At 33.2% G+C, this 14,311-nt stretch overlaps 1 pseudogene; it reads left to right on the top strand.

Annotated features, from left to right (window-relative positions):
- The first annotated feature begins 188 nt into the window (after positions 1 to 188).
- On the top strand, positions 189 to 10,742 carry LOC141703571 (sorting nexin 2A-like; annotated as a pseudogene).
- Positions 10,743 to 14,311: the final 3,569 nt, after the last annotated feature.

Here is a 14,311-nt window from a genome sequence, read left to right on the forward strand (position 1 = left end):
ATAATTTAAACTCTTTAAAAACTCAGATCTATTGTCAATTACTTCATGACACTGTTGTCACCTTGTATCGGATCACGATAAAGAGAGTCAGGGAGATTCAACATTGTTTCAGACAAAAACCCTAGACATGAACTGAACAAGATGGCTGCTGCTGTTATGTTGTGTAGGAAAAGAACACTGAACTAAAGATGCGGCAATATATTGGAGGTTGTAGGAATGAATATTTTTTCGGTATTTATAAGATTTTTCATTTTGCTGGAGTCACTGTGTACCTAGGATTGGGTGCTGGACGTATCCTTTTTGCGGTTATTTGGAAAAACAATTTCTAGGGGACGTTAGAGGTTCATGGTTTTGGGCCTAAACCCACACTTTACATACCTCATCCTTACCTTTTACATGTAAATTTGTGATTAAATATTTGTAAGATTTTTCATGTTTTGCATCAAATAATTTGGGATAGTTTGGGAAAAGAAAATTGTTATGGTATATAAATAAGGTTGCACAAAAATTTTAAAATCTAGGAGCAATCTTATACATGTATAAATTTATACCAATTATTGTTTGTACCATCACGGTAATTAATAAACAATAATTGGAAAATATGATTTTTTAAATAACTTATATTAGTTAAATCGTACATGATGGTAATAATGTAATTTCAACATACATATATTTCAAGATACGTAATGATATTTGATCGTATTCGTGACTTAAATAAACTACAGTATTTTGCAGTTAATTTAACATTAAAATCAAATTTATTCCAACCAACTTGTAACAGTCAATTAAAAACTTTAGAAACGGCTATAAAGTTTATACATGGTATAAATATTTAAAAAATGAAGTTTTTTTAAAATTTGAAACCTAAATGATATGTTGTTTTAAAAATTTGCAGATTTTAATGAGAATTTCTAATTCAAGATCTCCAAGTAATACTAATATATGGAAAAAATTTGAAAATTGTAGTAATTATTATTTATTCAAACAAAGTAATTAATAAATTATAATGTTCTTAATCACCTATGGAAGTAAAGTCGTTAATGATATTTACGTTAATTTTTCAAAATACATAAAAGTGAGATTTCAATGACATTTTGATTGTATTTCATGACATAAATGGAATCTATTTTTTGCCTTAAAATTTATGTAAAAGATAAATTTATTTTCAGCTATCAATAGTTACAATAATTTTGGAAACAACTGTAAAAAATTTAGGTTTAACGGATATAAATTTTGAACTATACTAACATGTTAATAAATTCGCAGATTCGAACCAGAGTTTCCAATCAAAATTTGATGAATCCAACACATTATGTGAGGATTCTATTCAAATATTTCAAAAATCAATTAGTGTAGTACTTTGTATAGGATTAATGGTGGATTGATGGGTCTAATCGAGAATTTTAGAATATTACTTTTTATCATTAATTTATAATTTTTTAACCTTCGTACTCAAACCACATGTAAATAATTGGGTAGGACGCGGGTACTCGTCAATGTTATTTTTCAATTTTTTTTTGCTTTTGAAATGCATTTTTTAATTGTTTGCTAATATAGATCTAGTGATAGATGGTTAAACCCAGACTAGAAAACCCATGTGGTCACAAGGCCTAAAATTAACGAGAACTCAACAGCCCAGTCTCACGAAAATTTTAACCGCTACCAATTCATTTTAAAATCATGGATTATAATATTTTAAAGCAAGCTGTTAAAGTCAAATATATTGATATAAATGGATCGACATATTTAATTTGGATTTCAATTTTAAAAATCTTTGACTTGTGTGTTATTCAATAATAAGTTCTTTTTATATTAGTAATTGGCAGTTCGTAATCCACTTTTATTTTTATTTTTGCGATTTCAGTCTACATTATTTTCTCTGCCAACTTGCACCCCATAAAATTGATTTCTCTTCTATTTGCACCCCGTTAATGACTTTCCATCCAAGATAACCGTTAACTTTAACGGAAGTAGAGACATTTCAGTAAATTACTAACGAAAATAGAAGAAAATAAAGTAAATGAAAAAGTCTCTTGGTGTTGGAATTTGTAGTGGCTTGAAGAGCTGTCTGAGTTTGTTGAATGATGTGAAAGAGAGTTGATTTGAAATGGTGCTCATCACAGTCTTTGCTAAACATCCAAGATGGAGTGTTTGTACTTGAGCTATGGCCTGCTTCTCCCCCTGTGTGCATGAAATCTTCTTCATCATCATCTTCATCCCCAAACTCCTCAGAACCACCAGCTAGATAGTCAAATTCATCACCAGCTGTGAAGGGCATGGTAGTGATTGCATCCTTGGCCCTTTGCATAGAAGCAGTTGTGTGCACCAAGTTGAGAATTCTCTCAGAAGCCACATTGTCCTGTTCAGCTAGAACTTGATAAGCTGGAATATGGTGAGTAAATGCCTCAGCTTTAAAAGAAACAGAGTCTAAGACAGCTTGATAATCTTGCTGAAATAGCTATTTCTTTTCAGCCTCATTGACATCCCTTAATTGTGTTCTAGAACAATGTTGATAATTTTATTATTTGGCCATATTAGTTCTTGAAGTTTCAGTAACTATTTTTTCTTCAGGAATTCAATTTTACCTGGTTTATTAACAGGTATTTAAAGTGCTTGCATAACGGGGAAGGATCTGTCATCGATATTCCACTTCAGTGCCTTTTTTACTTTTTGAAAACCCGTTATAAACATTAATGAACGAGAGACTTAAAGTTGTAGTTCATGTGCAATTTTTGATATTATTCCACCAATTATCGTATCATAATCTTTAATTTTTTTGGATTGTTATCTCTTGTGTAAGGTGTGCTCTCATGGATCTACAACATTAATGAACGATGAGCTTTTTTGAGTTTCAAGTGGAGGTGAACATATCTCTCATGCCATCCATCTCAAGGATTAATGATTTTCTCCCTTTATTTCTTCCTATTACTTTTATATTTGTCGTATTTTTCTCCTTTCATCTTCTCTTTTCATGGAATTTAGATTTTAGCCTTTACAATATGTTCTCCTGAAGGCATGTACATAATTTTAACTAAGATGAGCTTTTCTGAGTCTTTTGCACGCTAGGAACCAGGTGATTGATTTATATCTTGGATCAGAGTTACAAAATATGTAAAGTACAAAGTGATTATTAAAGTAGGGTCTATTTATCAAGCTTCAGGTTGGATAGCGATCGCATTCTTAGCTAATCCTCCCATAGGTAAAAAAGTTTTAGGCATCATCATTATCGGTCATGAACATTCACTACGCCATAAGTGCACATAGGCAACGATTTTTATCCAGCGTTGCAAAAAAGCGTTGCATTATCTACAAAATTTTCAGTTTATTGCAACATAGTGGTGAAAGCGTTTCATTACATTGAAGCTACCATTGCTAATAACTGTTAGTGTTGTGCAGCATGCAACAGTAGAGGTCATAGCGTTGCATTAGATATTTTTTTATTTAATAAATGCTGACGTGGAAAATAAATCTGAGGTGGCGTGCTGGGGACCCACGGGTGCTAACGTGGCATGTTAACGTGTCATGCCACGTCAGCATTTTGGGCCCCACATATGGGGCCCATTGGTGACGTGGAATGCTGACATGGGATTAGTGGGACCCACATGGGGGCCCAAAATGCTGACGTGGCATGCTGACGTGGCACACAGTGGGGCCCACTTGCTGATGTGGCACTTCAGGCGTTGTATTTGCTTTATGGTGTTGCAGTAGGTTATTTAGTGTTGCGTTAGTTATTGTACTATTCTTAAAATTTATTTGATATTTATGTTATAATTTTTTTAAAATATTTTTAATTGATCCAACCGTACAAATTTTGTTTCCTACTAGTTTTAGAGATGTGTAATTTTTTTTTAAAAAAATAAATTTTATATCACATGCTTTTTTAATAGTCAAACCCCGGTGCACACGGGTTCACATTACGTAGTCTTGTTCCGGGTGGTGATTCTATTTTTTTAAAATTTTTGTTCAACGATCCAACCGTACGGATGATGATACCTACTAATTTTAAAAATGTCTAAATATTTTTAAAAAAATTAAATTTTATATCGTATTTTTATAATAGTCAAATTACGGTCAACACGGGTTCCTATAACCAAGACTTGTCCCGAGTGGTGATTCTATTTTCTTGAAATTCTTGTTCAATGATCCAACCGTATAGATGATGTTACCTTCTAATTTTAGAGATGTTAATTTTTTTTTTTTAAAATTTAGATTTTATATCACGTGCTTTTTTAATAGTCAAATTACGGTCAACACGGGTTGCTGTTACCTAGTATTGTCCCGAGTGATTATTCTATTTCTTTAAAATACTTGTTCAACGATCCAACCGTATGGATGATGATACCTACTTATTTTAAAAATGTGTAATTTTTTTTTTAAAATTTAGATTTTATAGCGTGTGTTTTTATAATAGTCAAATTACGGTCAACACGAGTTCCTAAACCAAGTCTTGTCCCGAGTGGTGATTCTATTTTTTTAAAATTCTTGTTCAACGATCCAACCATACGGATGATATTACCTACTAATTTTTAAGTTGTGTAATTTTTTTAAAAAAATTAGATTTTGTATTATGTTTTTTATAATAGTCAAATTACGGTCAACACGGGTTCCATGTAGATTCTTGTCCCGAATGATTTCTATTTTTTTTTAAATTCTTGTTCGACAATTCAATTATACAAATAATTGTTCCGATTAATTTTATCATTGTCGTGTTATTTTGACATATATTTTACATTAGTTATACAATTTTCTTATAATATTTAAAATTGTAAATATTTAATAAAAAACTAAAAAAATAATTAAATGATGTTGAGACACAGATCTGCACACTTTCCCAGGCCAAAAAATTGGGCGGTTATTTCCCCCTTAACAAAAATTCACTCTTTCTCTCTAAATCTGAGCTGATACTCGAAAATTAAAATAATATTAAAATAATTTACAGAAAAGCAACAAGATATTTATCAAAATAATTAAGAAATTATGATTGTAAAGACTTAATTAAGTCAAGGCCCAGCCCGTTAACAGACAAGCCCTAAAAATTTATCATTTTATATAAAACCCTAACAAACATAAATCATTAGCAGTGGCCGCCTCGTCTTTCAACCCCTCTCTTCACTCAGATCTTCAGACCCCTTCTCACCTCCACCATCCTCTCCTCCGCTCACCTTCTTATTATATTCTCCTACACATCTCGATCCGAGATGTGTAGAAACAATCGAGAAATCAACAACCTAATCCGTACAACACGTTTCTCGAACCGCCTTCGTATGCTGAAGCAATATTTCGATCGTTCGATGGAGAAGATAGCAACGGAGGAAGTGGAGTCAACGGTCATGATTTGTTCGCAACTTCGACTTCACATTCCGGAGCGAAGTATGTGCGAATCACGGTTTCGGATCCTCAGAAGGAGCAAGACGTGTCGAATGGGAAGTTGCCGTTGGTGAGGACCACGGATGTGGCGTCGAGAATGTTGGATGGGGCGGTGAAGTTGCCTTGGCAGTTGTTTGGGAGGGAGAGTTTGCAAGGGTGCATTGGATGTGAATGAGGTTGCGTTGCCTGCGAAAGGAGGGAGGGATTTGTTGAGGATTTTTAAGGAGTTGAAGCAGTCGGTTACGAATGATTGGGGTGCGGTTAAGCCACCGGTTGTGGAGGAAGATAAGGAATTTTTCAAGAGGAAGGGTAAGTTGCAGGATTTCGAGAATCAGATTGGTATGCTTCTCAGCAGGTCTATTGAACTCTTTTGATGTAAATTATAAATTTTGAGTGCTATGTTTGTCGGTTTATATAATTAGTAATGTTTCTCGATTCAAATATGTATTGATATTTGTCTGATAATGCTGATCTAGCGAGACCATTTTGAGTTGCGACATCTCAGACTTGATTAAGCTTAAATGTATGTTAATCAATTTCCTAGCTCCATACAATAAAGGAAATATCGATATTTGCCTCGGTGTTATATGTAAATTTGTAATATTTATTACTGTCATGTAGTTGATTTAGGTACTAATAATATGTATAATGAAATGGGACGTATGCTATTGACATGAAATTAAAGCTCAGCAAGAAATTGGGGAGACGATGGGGCAACTGGGGTTGGCTTTTGTCAAGCTAACGAAGTTTGAGGCGGATGAGGCAATGTTCAACTCTCAAAGGGTGAGATCTGCAGACATGAAAAATGTGGCTACTGAAGGGTTTTTAGCACATAAACGCAGCGAAAACGTAAATTTACTCTTAAAAAGAACCGAAACCCTCCGCAGGATCCATGCGAAAAAATAATATTTAATTCGTAGTTCAGTATGTTTACCTTAAGAAGCTTTACGTTAATGGAAAGATGGAGGTCTTTAATAGCGATCCAAGAACGATGAACGGAGATCCTTAGCAGATGCTCCTCAAGTGTGAAGCACTCCACCGGTATCCACCAAGAAAACGATGTAATGAAGGAGGAGGAGATGGAGATAATTAGGGTTTTGTCAATCTTTTTGGTTAAGGCAAAAATAGGGTTTATAATAGTATATTTATAGGCAAAATTTTCAGCTAAATTTTTTCCATAAAATATTATTATTATTAACCCTTTATTATTCTCACTAATAATTAAAACACCTTTTAATTATTAATCCTTTTTCTAAATTCTTTAGAAATAATTCTCTCACTTGATTTAATTTCCAAAAATTAAATTCTTAATTAATAATATTAAGAATCTTTTCTAATTAATAATATAAATTTCATTAATTATAATCAATTAAATCTCATTTAATCAATTATTAAATTTGCCAATTAATTATTTATTTCATAAATAAATAATTATCAGCCATTATTAATTAATTCCTCCACCATTAAATCATTATCTTTTATGGTGTGACCCTATAGGTTCAATATTAAGCGGTAGTAGAAATAAATAATAATAAAATTATTTTATCATTATTTATATAGATTCTCTAATTCATTAAATATGATTAATAAATTAATCATATTTATTCTACATCGTGAGGGATACTTCTCAGCATATCGCGACTATCCGGATAATACGAATTCACTGCTTAGAATACCAAGAACCTATTCAGTGAGTAGTTACCGTACAATTAATTCCTTCTACTGCAATATCACGATTAAATACAAGGCAAAACTTGTGTCAAGCCTATCTTATTTAATCACTTGCTTTCCCATTCACTATGCTTAGTTCTATTTAATGTAAATTAGAAACTCCTTTCTAATTTCATTCACTCTGGCCAGAGATTCCTGGATTAACATAAGTGGATCAGCATTGAACATTCTCTTCCTACACTGGAAGGGGTAGATCCTTTATTGATCATACCCTATCTTCGTGTACAAATTCCTATACCCAGTAGAGCCCTTATAATTGTCCCTTGAGACTAAGAACTAAACCAAAGCATAGTTCAGTGTACACAAGATGACTATGATGACCTCAAGTCTAAGGATACTTGTACAACTATCACTATGTGAACAACTGCTGACACGTGAGTGAACTCCATTAGTTGTTCAGCTGTGTGAGTCATGTTCAGTGAACTTATTCTATAATAAGCACCTACATACTAGCTATAGTGTCACCAACAAATGTCTATGAGAACAGACATCCTTCATAATGAAGCAAGCATAGTATGTACCGCATCTTTGCGGATTATTAATTACCAGTTATAATTCTACGACCAGGAACTATTTAAGTTTAGAGTTATCATCTTTTAGGTCTCATTATTATGATCTCATCACAATCCATAAAAAGCTTTACTCTAAACTGTGGTATATCTTATTTAAACATTTAAATAGATAGAGCCCGCAATAAAAACAAAACAAGCCTTTTATTAATATCAATGAAATCAAAACAGATTACATAAAAGTTATTCCTAAATCCTCATACATGATTGGACTTAGGACATATCTCTTTCAGCTACTGCTGCTGTCAAAGCTACAGACTCTATCGGGAGTTGAATGCACAAACTGTCAAGCATCTGGTAAGTTACTGGATTGTTGTACTTTCCCAGACTTGAATTGCTAACTTTAATCATGATCCTTTATCTTTTCAAGCATCTTGTTCCACTCGAAGTGCTAGATATTTACAGATGCTCATTCTTATACTGCAGGATAAGCTTCATGACTATCTTGGGGTGATGTTGGCAATTAACAATGCATTTTCTGACCGCGCGAATGCTTTGTTGACGGTGCAAACTCTTTTATCCGAACTGGCCTCCTTGAATGTAAGGATTGAAAATCTTGAAGCTGCTTCATCAAAGATTTTTGTGGTGACAGGTCTAGAATTCGCAAAATAGATGAGTTGAAAGAAACTGTAAGAGTAACAGAGGAAGCTAAAACCTGTGCAGTCAGAGAATATGAACGGATCAAGGTAACATGTTCTTCCTTCTAGTGCATGTATTACCCGAACACTTCAGAAATTTTAGTGACACCAGTTATCATAAATTCTTTAACTAGTTTTTGAGCTGAGATAATATATCTTTAAGTAGTTTTTTCTTCATCCAATAACAATCATTATAAAAACTGAATACAATAGGAGGGTCTTGCACTAAGAAAAATAGTTAATTGTGTGTGTCCTTAAGTGGATATTAGAACATTTCTTCAATTGCTTTATAAAGTAAATGTGCATAAGCTTTGCCCTTGCTTGAGTTATGCTGACAAATTAAACATAGAATAATTATTCATTCTGTTGAATTGGATCTTGATATTCTTATAAATGAGGACTTAATTTTTTACCAAATAAAATATAGTTAGCAGTACATAGTCACTCAGACTTATTGCTTAGTATGTAGCATAATAAGCAACGAAGAGTTAAGCACCTCAGATTTTTAGAAGCAAGCAAGAAAACATAATAGGATGAAGTATTTAGCAAAATATACAAAGTAATTAACACAGAAGGAGCATAAATGTGCAACACTGAGTATATAATAGAAGCGAAGTCGGTCATGAGCAATGGGGTCACCAAAATCAATCCCAGTAATCATTATTTAGAAACACTGAATAAGTTCTAGGGTCTTTTATTTGATTGTGGCTACCAGACTGTGGTGGTATGTTATGGATGTTACTGCTAGCGACATGGGAACGTAGAGTATATCCGTGCTGTCCCTTAACCACTTTTCATGGTTCTATTCAATTAGATAACAAGGCAACCTGGGTTACATGAAGCTTCCTATCTATACTATGACATTATTGTTAATTCTTATTCTAAACTGTATATTTGTGTTGTATTTGCAGTGCTTACCTATTACCATCGACGTCGGCACAAATAACCAAAAGTTGCTGGATGATGAGTTCATTATTGGGCTCAAACAAAAGAGGGCAACTGGGCAGGTACTTTTTATCTTCCTTTCTGTAATTCATAGATATAATTACTTGCGGTCTACAACTAAAAACTAATTTTGTATGCATTCACCTGCATCAAGGAATTTGCCGAGCTTCTGGCGGAGTTTATGTCTACTGTTAAGCAGAACTATGGAGAGAAAATCATCATACAGGCTTGTTTGCAGTTTCAAACATTTAAGTAGATAATGGATTTTTATATGTTATAAATTCTAATCATTTGACATTGATTCTCAGTTTGAAGATCAATCTTATGGTTGATTAATAGTGATTTATAAGTTTTCAGGGTCAACCTGACAGTTATCACGAGTTGATCGGGAATCCGCACCATACTGAACGCCTAGCACCAGATGAAGTGGCCATGCTTGTGGTAGGTTGAGTGTTTTTGTAAAGTATATGCACTAAAATGTGTAAACTTTATGTCCTCTTATTACTTCTGTAAAGGCTTACCTAATGTTGTTTTATAATTTAAAAGACAAGTTTGAAAGCCCTGTCTGGAGCAGTTTCTTACATAGATTCTGATCACCACAAAATGCTTCTTTCTTCTGTAAGTAATAGTGCATTAATATTTTTGCTCATTTCTTTTTCCATTATTTTTTTCGGATTTTAGTTTTTTGGTTGTTAAAGAAAGTTTGTTACCTTCAGATAAGTGGCATGAGCTTGTGGAACTATGGTCCAGATGTGATGGATGTATTGGTTGAGTTGGTTGTTGCTTTGATATGTAATGCTACTCACTATACAATAATGATTATCATTGCTTGTTCTTATCAAGGATTAGTTTTGCTTTTACTACATTGTAGGCTGCAGTGAGCGGAAAATACCTCCATCTATGCTTGGATATGCTTGTAAGAAATTTTGTGCCGCCTTTATCTTTCCTTAGGCTATTACAGTAGCCACGTGGTCTTGCAAAAAAAGAGCAAATTCTTTGTCGTGTGCATGCTGCTTTAAAGGAAATTGCTGATTTAGTTCCCCTCGCACCACTGAGATTGGAAAAAGTAATCAAGGAGAGGATGCCCTACAGATCCTCAAAGCAACCTTGGATTGTAAGTTTACTTCATCTGCTTCTCGTCTTTTTGGGGACATGCTTCTCTGTAACCTTGGCTGGAAGTACATTTTTTATGCATGTCTATGTAGACTATATAGCACATTATCGATTTGTTAAATATAAATTTAGAATGAATTTTTTTTGGTCTAGTTGCAAGTTGTTTCAAGTAATTTCGTTAAAGGAAATGTCGGGGCCTATATTGACTCCAAAAAAAATTACCTTTTGAGTCCAGTTGCTTTTATGGTTGTATTTAGCTCTTTGTTTTAGTCTCTCTTGGCAGATAAATCATAAATCTTTTACGCTTTGTACACTATCTGTTTTGCGTCTTTTTGGGGCAAATGCTCAATCTGTTCCTAGGCAGAAGTACATTTTTTGATGCATGTATTTACAGCCCATAGCTCGTAATAAATTCTAAAAATGAAATTATTGACTTTATTGGTTGGGTTTAATTGCGTTGTGTTAAATAAGTAGTAAATTAATAATGGAAAGTTTAAGGCCCAAATCAATACCATAATATTGAGTGATTGACCTGTTAAGTCCAACTGCTTTCATTACTTAAGTTTAAGGCCCAAATCTTGTTTTCTTATTCTATTCATTTTTATTTTCTAGGCTAAAGCTCCATTTAGCTTCCTTGCATCAACATCGCCTTAGGGTCTATTTTTAAAAGGTTTTTATTCGAAGATGTACCACGGTTTCCAGTGATCAAGAGGAAAACGGTACTACAGTCATTCAAGGCACTCAAGGCGCAACTTCTTAGTGACTTAGTTCTTTGGTATCTTTGTTCATTTGAAGAAAGATTTGATGTACTTTTGGTGTTTTAAATTTAGAATTGGGCGTATGTATTTTAGTATTTTTTGTATGTTTAAAACTTGTTGAATTCCTGATATGGTTGTTTTTGTTGGATGCCACTTATGGCAGGTATCATGTAAAAACAGACAAATTATGGCCAAATTTTTATGTTTTCTAGTGTTGCATATTCCATAGTATGATGTTGCATATTGCTTTTCACTGTATTACATTTGATTATAATACTGTTGCAATTTAAAAATGGTGTTGCATAATGTGGTATATACTGTTGCAATTGAATGAAAATAGTGTTGCATATGCATCAAAATGGTGTTGCATAAATAATATGGGCCCCCACATATGATGTGGAAAAAGGGCCCCACTGCTGACGTGACATTGCGGGCCCCCACATGCTGACGTGGCAGGATGAGACCCAGCTGATGGCGTGCTGACGTGGCATGCTGATGTGACTCTGGGGACCCCCTGTTGCTGACATGGCATCTGATGTGTCAGTTGCCACGTAGGACCAAGTGTACTATCCTGTCAGGTCTAATGCAACACTTTCTGTTGTTGCCAATAGGTGATTTACTGTTGCAAAATCCACCTGATGCATTACTTTCAAGTTTTGCACAAAATATTGCATTAGGTGTCTACGACCACTTCCACATTGGCAACCCCCCTCTGGTGTTGCCTATTACCTTATGCAACACCATTTGGGCCTTATGCAACTGTATAGTAGGGGTTGCCTATGTGCACTTATGGCGTAGTGATTACTCTAATGACTAAAATTTAGGTATGTACATAAGTTATAGAATAATGTGAAAATCTTTTATGTACGGTAGAAATACGAGTAATAACCTTTTAACATAATGAGTATAACTTTTGTTTGAATGTACTTGAATTGGCCAATACTTTCATTCTTGAATGCTATAAAATGCTAATGAATTTGTTTTCCTACCTGCTAATGGAGAGTTTGAACTTGTGTACATTGTATGTGACTTTCTCTTATTTACAAAGCCTTTTTTGCTAATCCGGTTTACTTTATGAGATTAAATTGTAACAAAAGTGTAGGGTTAAATTCACACTGTAATCATAGGTTTTTACAAGTTAGCAACCATTTCCCTATGACCAAATCTTTAAAAAATCAAAAATTTACATAATTAATTATCTTTTACTTTGACATTAATTTGTTGCTTTGCAAAAGCTCCCACTATGAAACAAGGTTCGATTTTCAATTTGGATAACAGTGAGAATAAATGAGTTGTGTTACCCACTTCTCTTCTAGCGGATCTGCATAACATCCCAAATTATGTACATGTTGCAACAAAGAAGGCAATGTCTTATGTTCCCTAACCCCTTACAAATACGCCTATATTCTAATTATTTATGATTTATTGCAGGACTTTCATTTTGGGTTAGAGAAATTTAAACAGGTTTGCTATCCATTCGAGCATCTCAAGGATAATGAGACACCAGAATTTTGGAAAATAACGAGATCGCAAGTTGGTAGAGTTCTTTTCTAAAAAAAATGATGAAGTCAGAAAGTATGAGCTTTTAGGTCTGAAATGCTGCTTTCGGTAGGTACTCATAATAATCCATCTAATAATCCATCTAGCCCTTAAGTGCATTGGTTTTTGAGTTGCTGATTGATATGGTTGTGTACATTGACGATGATAATTTTGACAAAGAAATGCGGTGTATATTTTTATGATGTTTATGAGTTTCTTTCAAGATTTAATGTGATAGTATATATAAAATTGTAGCCTGGGCATTAAAGAGGAGATGTAAGTCCCCATCTATAACTACATTTTAATTTCACAAGTTATTGACGTACATGGTTGTTCCAATTATTCTAGATAATTGAATTACATGGATGATTACATGGATGACTTACATGGATGACTGACTAATTTTCAAATTAATTGTTTTATGCTAAAAAAACTGGGAAGTAATATTAGTCATCTCAATTTCAATATAAGATTTTTATATATTAAATAATTTTTTTTAGCAAAACACATGCTCAGATCCAGTCATTTTTTATTATTTTAATATTAAAGTATGATCAATTTTTTCTTTGTCTACAATCATGTTGGTATCTGCTATTTGCAAAACAAAATTAATTCTAAAAATGTGCACATATGGATTATATATGGAGTTCTAGCTTCTCTTATTACACCTGGATGATGCAAAATGTCTATTGTAATTTAAGTACTAAATTTATTCAACATTTATTTAGATAGGTTAAATTATACGTGCTTGATAAATTATATTTAGAGCAATGAAAGAGTAAACATATATATGAAAATGATGTATGCATAATCTTATTATAAGTAGTATTTTTTTTGAAAGGATAAAGAAATGTTAGTTGGAAAAAAGATGTCAGATTGGAACATCTGACAAAAAAAGTATAAAATTAAAATATAAAGTACCACTTCTAATGTGTATAACTCCTTAAAATTTTAGGTACACTCATCAACTCTCCAATTATATGTTATATTTTTATAACATTATTTTTAGCACTCTTTTAGTTTTAGGAATCTTAATTTTCAACAAAATTGCTGTAAATAATATTTTTTATTTTTATTTTTAAATAGTTTCTGTGAACTGGGCGGGTATATTTACCTAGTTACATTATGAACAATTTGCACATCCTCGTCTTTTTTCTATATTCTTCCCTCTTACAATTACAAGTTACAACCTTTCTTTTGTATTGAAGTTTGTTAACAAATATATTGTTTGTATTCCCTTCAACCAAATAGAACAATAGTGTATGAACTGTGTGGTGTCTAGCAGTTATACAATAGCCGTTTCGGTTCAGGGAATGTTGAGTTATTTTCAAAGAGAATTCACGTTTAGGACTTTATTTCATAAGACAAGCAAGCTATATTCTAAGACAGTTGAGAGCTTCTCATTTTCATTCATGACAGAAATAGTGGCATTTTGCTTTTGCCTACAATGTCAAAGGGAAGATAGCTTTAACCTGTCCCGGCCAAAATAAACGAAATGTAGTGTTTATATTTAAACACACAGACACACAGACATGGAGAGGGAGGGAGGGAGGGAGAATAGTTTGTACTTTGTGATAACTCCGATGCCTAAACTACGTTATTTTTAAACTGTTGGCTAGACAGTTGTCTACCAGCTCTGTAAAAACTTCTT

The sequence above is a fragment of the Apium graveolens genome, unplaced genomic scaffold (assembly GCF_009905375.1).
Source record: "Apium graveolens cultivar Ventura unplaced genomic scaffold, ASM990537v1 ctg6768, whole genome shotgun sequence".
NCBI classification, from domain to species: Eukaryota; Viridiplantae; Streptophyta; class Magnoliopsida; order Apiales; family Apiaceae; genus Apium; species Apium graveolens.